The sequence below is a fragment of the Sinohyriopsis cumingii genome, chromosome 17, assembly GCF_028554795.1.
Source record: "Sinohyriopsis cumingii isolate HCF-2022 chromosome 17, ASM2855479v2, whole genome shotgun sequence".
Lineage (NCBI taxonomy): Eukaryota > Metazoa > Mollusca > Bivalvia > Unionida > Unionidae > Sinohyriopsis > Sinohyriopsis cumingii.
Window position 1 is genome coordinate 58844420 of NC_142977.1, and position 7230 is coordinate 58851649.

Genomic DNA, 7230 nt, shown 5'->3' on the forward strand with positions numbered 1-7230 from the left:
GGGAGTCTCGCCTGTTAGCCAGTTATTATGCAAATATTTCAAAATGAGACTTTGTATTTTTACCGATCTGATGTTGGTCCAGTGCTTCCACACTCCAGTCGATATGGATATTTTCCTCCTGTACTTTATTTCTTTTATTTTTTGCTTTATATTCCCTAATCCAGTCATATGTCTTAGGTATGTCCGTCTCTCAGAGTTCTGTTTTGTCCCTAAACTTGCATAAAAGGTCTTTTGTTTGTCAAAAGTGTCTGGGTACTTCTAACTTTTTTGGCTAACTTGTTATTTTTATAAATATCTTGCCTGTTCCTTAAGGTGAAGCCGTACCAATATATGTATAGGGCTTCCCAAGGACTTTTTGGAATTACCCGTAGTCTTTTGAATCTGTTTATAATATTTGTATATTTTGTTTAAATGGGACATGGTAGGGCTAAGCCCTTTTTAGTTCTAGCTCTATATAAAGTTTATGTTTTTTGACGTAATGTGTCCTGAAGTTCCATATATATTTTATAATATCTTTATCTATCTTATCTAAAAATTAATAAAATCTAGCTCTACGGAGTTTATTATATAGTTCATGTTAGAGTACATGTATGTTTTTGCTATTTACGCACGCTCCATTATGCATAATGACTTTTTGTATATATTTTTGTAGTTTTCTATTTCTTCGTTTTTCCCAGAGAAGATTAATAAAGCTTTAACAGTTACCTTATCAAGTGTGCTGGTGAACCGGGATGGTTTCCCTTCCAGTTCCCCAATTTGAGTATTTCTGTTTTATCGTGATTTATTTGCGACCCTGATGCTTTTCCAAATGATTCGTAGTCCTTTTTCAGGTGTTTAAAGCAATTTTGTTCTTTTATGAAGTCAGTAAAGACATCGGCATGTTGGAGCGTTTTGAAATCCTCTTTCAGATTGGGGATTTTTATGCCTTCGATATTTTTGTTATTCTGTATTTTAATACTTAGTATTTCAATTGCTATTACGTAATAGCATAGATAGTGGGCAGCCTTGCCTCACCGATCTTTGAATATCAATTTTTTTGCGTGACAGCGCCGTTTACCTGTACTCTAGCTGATATTTTCGTGTACATGATTTTAGTCCAGTTTTGGAAGTTAATTCCAAATCCAAATTTCTCTAATACCTTTTCGGTATAGTTATTTTCCAATCTGTCGAAAGGTTTCTCTTCGTCAAAAAGTACCATAGCACCTTGTTGACCTGTTTCGTTTAAATAATCAATTATCGTTCTTATATTTAGGATATTATTTTGCACATTTCGTCCCTCCCCCCAACATGATTGGTTTGTATTTATGATTTCATTTAAACATAATTTAACTCTATTGCTAAAATTTTGCTTAAGATCTTGTAATCTATATTTAGGAGGGAGATTTGCCTCCAATTTTTAAGGTTTTCCCTATCCCCGTTCCCTTTGTATATAATTGTTATTAACCCTTCTCTCATTGTTTCCGTCATTATGTCATTTTTTTTAAAATTGTTATTATATGAATTTTCTAGAATCGGCGCTAACTCACTTTGGAATTTTTTTTATACAATTCCGCCGTGAGTTCATCTCTCCCTGGCGGATTTCCATTTCGCTAGCTGACTGACTATAATTTTTATTTCATTTTCTGATGTGAAAACATCACATAGGTCCCTATATTCTGATGATATTTTATCACATATAATATCTTTTAGATATTCATTTATAGTTAGGAAATCGATGTTTTGTGAAGTATACAAGTTGGTATAAAAATCCTTAATTTTCCCTAGTATTTCGTTTTTCCGTTATTTCCCTCCCATTTTCATTTGCTTCTGTAGTTGATTCACCCACCCCCTCCTTAATTCCACTCTTTTATATAGTCCATTTGCTTTTTTGTTTATGGAATTGTATTTCCCCGCCCTCAATTCAATCCCTCTATTTTCCTCATCAGTGATTTTTTTCCAGCTGGTTTTGTAATGGCTTTTCCTGTTCCTCTGGTAATTTCCCTTTTAGAAAAAATTTCATTTCTTGTTCTTCCGTTTCTTGTAGTTTGTTCCTTTTAAAAGAATGATATATTACTATTTTTTAATTTTATTGTTTAAACTATCCCAATCCGTAATTATATCTCTGTTATCAAATTTTTTAAAGTTTTCTAATTCATTTGTATTTCTTCCCTAAAATCACCTACTTCTAAAACTTTGTTGTTTAGTTTCCATACTCCCTTCCCCCATTTTTATGATACTTAATATTTCAAAATCGAGACATATTAATTTATGATCAGAAATTTTAAAATCATGTACTTTTTTATATAGATTATCCTGAAACATGTAACATAGAATTTGTCCAATCTACAAGCTTTTCCAGTTTTATACTCATATGTGTATTGGGTCCTATGTAAATTTGTTTCTCTGTATATACCATTTAATTTATGTTTCTGCACAAGTTCTTCCATTATATATTTCGCAGTTAGATCATTCTAACAGTTAGCCTCTAATTCTGTCAATATCTTCCCCCACCCAGGTAAAATCACCCCCTATATTTTTACATTAAGAAACACGGATATACTGCTACATTAAGAAACACGGACATGCTGTTGCATTAAGATGAGTTAGACTTAAGAACTCAAGGGTTCTACGTATGACAGCAGGGAAGTAATCAGAAAAGCCATATGGACGTCATAAAAAAATCAAGAAAAAGTAACCAAACATCAATAGGTCGCATGGTGGATAGCCTATCAAAAGGGTTACAGGCCAGAATGGGTGTCCGGGGACCCATAGATTATTGAATGAGACAAAAGACCCTTTTCCGTACTGCTAGTGGATTTCATAGAAGAAATAGAAGAAAAAAAACTATGTATAAGTGAATATTGTTTACAGATGATTAGTATACATTACTGGGTTAAATATGGAAACTACACTAAAGACTCGCATGTCTCAGTTACATGTAACATTGTTTAATTTTATCTAAATTCTAATAATGAACATGTATGTACACTTCACAGATGTGAATCGATACCATTATTATAATCAGTTAATTTAGAGCCACATTCAGCGTTTTCTTTGATGTTTCTTTTACAAACGTTAATCAGAATGTACTTTATACCTTAAACAACAAAGATACATCGTTTGCCTTCTACAAATTGAATAAGAATATTCCCAGTCGGGTTACAGTTCTTTTCATATTTAGTGTCAATATAATTACAACTCGTGACGTGTTCCCACTGCACAGTTACACTTCCTGTATACATAAGATAAGGCAACTATGTACACTGATAGATACAAGCCTGGGGCAATCTGATTAAATTCAAATCTCCTCTGTCTTACGTGAAGATCTGAGAGCGACCGCTAAGAGGTCATATTCTACTAATTATGGAATTAGCCAATGGAAATGCAGCTTTCAGAAAATTTAAATTTCCAATCTTTCGGCCCACCACGACGATCTTTAGCACACCGCACAGTCTCCGAAACGCGAAGGTGTAAGACTTCATCTGGTTGGCTGGTAAAATTAGCGATTTTGCTAATAACATAAGTCATCAGAACATGGCTCCTAAATGGCCGCTGTCAGAACTTGGCGTAGAACAGTGGAGACACTTTTTACAAGTGTCTTGTCGACACATGCTACAATGGTTCCATGGTGTAATGGTTAGCACTCTGGACTTTGAATCCAGCGATCCGAGTTCAAATCTCGGTGGAACCTTGAATATTATTTTAAGTTCTTTATTATTTACATTAATTTAAAGACTTTATTTTATTTGTGTAAATCCTAATGCGAAAGATGAGGTGGGTGTATGCAAATTGAAGCGAATATGATCCCTATGTGTGTCTATTTCGTCATAAAACATAGTTTGAAAACCGGCTAGTTCAACAAAGTATGAATAAATTGTCACAATTGTTGAGTTACAAATTAAAAATAAAACAAGCTCGAAGCTAAAATGAAGTATGACAATTTCTTCATATTGTCAGAGGATCATCAGCTCTGTCTCTGTGTAAGTGTCAGTTAATCGCTGTACATGGTTGTCTATTGATACATATATAGACCTTTCCATAGCCCTTGGATTTTTCAAAGAAATTTCCATACGCCCTTGGATTTTTCAACGACCTCACCATACGTCATTGGATTTTTCAACGACCTTTCCATATTTCCTCGGATTTTTCAAGTCTTCGCAGTAATTTACAACATATATTTAATTTTGTTCGCTGAAAATGTCTCCGAAACAACAAATAAACCCTGATCTATTCGGACTACCTCGACAGTTTCTACGAAGATAATGAATGTACGATTGACCTAGAGCTTACGAATGAAAAAGTAGTTAGATGCATTCGCAATTTTTCGGACAATCCTTCTTTCGCAAACAGGTGAGGTGATCCGACTGCAGTTATCGGCATATATTCCAAGGTGTGATCAATAGGATTGACCTCGAAATTGAGAATTTAAAAGGCGCGGCCTGCTGGTTATCACGTGATCTTTTGCCATTACGGTACCGATATCGCCTAGCGCTCCATACTGTAAGGACAATGATATCGATATCAGATGCCGGTGGGCCGGATTGTTCTTCAATCTGAGGAGACTACAGCCGAAGACGAAGTTAAAGGAAATTATTGTTTTGGTTACCAAGAGGATACCATCACCGTGAATGGCCAAACCCATCTGGCAGTGGACAAGATCACCTGTCTTGGCAGTAGCAGTCGCGTGCAGTCCAAAGCGATGATGAGACAAATGCCAGAATTGCCAAAGCAAGAGTCCACAAAACTCACGGTACTAATTCAGTTCCCATAGTAAACCTATGTAAACACCATAATATTTAAAATTCAACAACTTAAAGATTGTGAGTGCTCATAATCAAACCTACATTTATAAGTATAGATGAAACCTATATTTATCGGTATAGATGAAATCTGGATGTCAGCTTTTGTGCAGATGAAAGGATATGAGCCGCGGCATTTTCTGGACCAGTATGTGTTTGAAACATGTGCTTTCAATTCCGCACCAAAGAGTCAGGTGCGAATTTTAGTAATGAGTGTTCCAAACTCAAGACGGTAAAAGGACTTAAATTCCATCAATAAAATAATGTCATTTTCAATGGGCTTCCTAAAGAAACTCATCTGGATATGATTTCAAGACAGAGTCCCAGACTCTGAGGTTTTCACGTAGACAGGAATATAGAAGAAATATCGCCTTGATGGTTAAATGATGACATATTTAGAACTTTAAAATCTCGGGAAAAACATACTATATCATTATTTATATATAGAGTATTGATCTACCTAAATTTAGCCTGATAGTCATAAGTGAACTTTATAACCTGATTTTAAATTAGCCAGCATAATTTCATTTTATTTAATCACTTTTAGATATTTCAATGTATCTTACTAATTTAATATCCATTCCACTCGAACGTAATAGTACTAATCTTTTAGGCATTTCACTTTTAATCTTCATATACACTTTTATTATTTTCATATATATATATATATATATATATATATATATATATATATATATATATATATATATATATATATATATATATATATATTCATCTCTGTGTGTGTGTTTGTTTGTGTGTATTACAGGAGTGTAACGTTTTATCAATAAAGTAAGACGAAATCTCTGACAACATGAATGCACCTTATCTGTAATATAAATGAACACAAGGGAGTCCAACGGTAAGCTGATATAATACTGATATATTACTACCTCCTAACATGTTTTTGGAATATGACCCTGTATCATCGATAGGTTCCATGGTGTAATGGTTAGCACTCTGGACTCTGAATCCAGCAATCCGAGTTCAAATCTCGGTGGGACCTAAGTTTATCTTTTTAATCCTAAAAATACCTTTTCTTAAAGTTTTATGTCGAACAGAAGACAAATGTACAATAGTAGAAGCGAGTATGAGAGGATACATTGCATGTACCTATTTAACGACATACACTATTGCTTGGAAATGGGTTAGTGCGAAATATGAATCTAGTTTCGCAATAGAGTTGCAACCTAGTGCTCCTTGCTGACAATTCAATAATTCGCACTTAAAAAGGGCAATCTCGCAAATTCTTTGCAACTACATTACCATTTGAAAACAAAGATATCTTGTAATTTCGACTTTGATTTATTAATTGCAATTAAAGAATTGCGCAACGTAAACACATTTCCTTTATGTCTTGATATTGGCTCCGGACCGTTACCTCTTTCTCACTTTTCTAGGCGAGGTGTCAATTACACTGCACTATATGTGTTTCATTATCAATATATGCATATATTAGTCGATATCGATTTTAAATAGCGAATCCCTTTTCTATAATGTGACCTCTACCATGACAACACTGATACTGACCAGCACTCGATACCTTAGAAACTGTATTCGTACACATTTATTATAAATGTCACTAATGTGCGAAGTGTTAAGAGGTACACTTTACGATCACATTGTTGTTATACAAATATGATCTTTTTCTTTTATAGTTTTTCTCTCTCTCTCTCTCTCCCCCACTCTGTGTATTCCAATTTAATGCGTTATGGACACGGATTCAAAGCATAAACCTTCTTGATGGAAACATTTTATATTGCGGACACCAAAAGTTGGTGTCCACAGGGTACTCACTGCTAAATTATTCCTCTGATTCACGTATATGATGGTGATAGGAAAAGAACAAACCTGCGTTGTAAAGCGTTTCCCGCCAAATGTGTGTATATTTATTTTTACTTTTCCATTCAGCAGCCAGTGTGTGCGAACCCGTCACACACATACATATTGCGGTTTGCGCATGTCCTTGCCATTGAGTATTATCGCCTCGCTCCTACTACCTCATGCACATGTTTTAGCAAAACAGTAAAGAATACGCATATACTACAACCTACTAATAAGTTTTGAGCAGATGACCCGTTGTAACCGATAGGTTCCATGGTGTAATGGTTAGCACTCTGGACTTTGAATGCAGCAATCCGAGTTCAAATCTCGGTAGAACCTAGGTTTTTTATTTTTTGATTCAAATACTTTTCTCAAAGTTTCATGTGGAACAGGAGGCGAATGTACAGAAGAAGAAGAAGCGACTTACAGCCCCTTACTTACAACTCAGTAATTCGTACTTACAACTATATATTACCTAAATCATCTTCAACTAACTTACGATTTTTGCACTTAGAAATTTTGTAATTACGACTTTGTTTTCTTAATTGTTCACTTACCGTCAAAGGACAAGGATAACCTAGAAATTGAAAGCTTGTGTTGTCGAACCGCTCCAGTGGCCTAGTGGTTA

At 34.7% G+C, this 7230-nt stretch overlaps 2 non-coding genes across 2 annotated transcripts; both read left to right on the forward strand.

The window, feature by feature from the left end:
* Positions 1-3598: 3598 nt before the first annotated feature.
* Positions 3599-3670, forward strand: Trnaq-uug (transfer RNA glutamine (anticodon UUG)). The gene has a single exon. It is a non-coding gene; the product is annotated as a tRNA-Gln (tRNA).
* Positions 3671-5712: 2042 nt separating this feature from the next.
* Positions 5713-5784, forward strand: Trnaq-cug (transfer RNA glutamine (anticodon CUG)). The gene has a single exon. It is a non-coding gene; the product is annotated as a tRNA-Gln (tRNA).
* The last annotated feature ends 1446 nt before the right edge of the window (positions 5785-7230 follow it).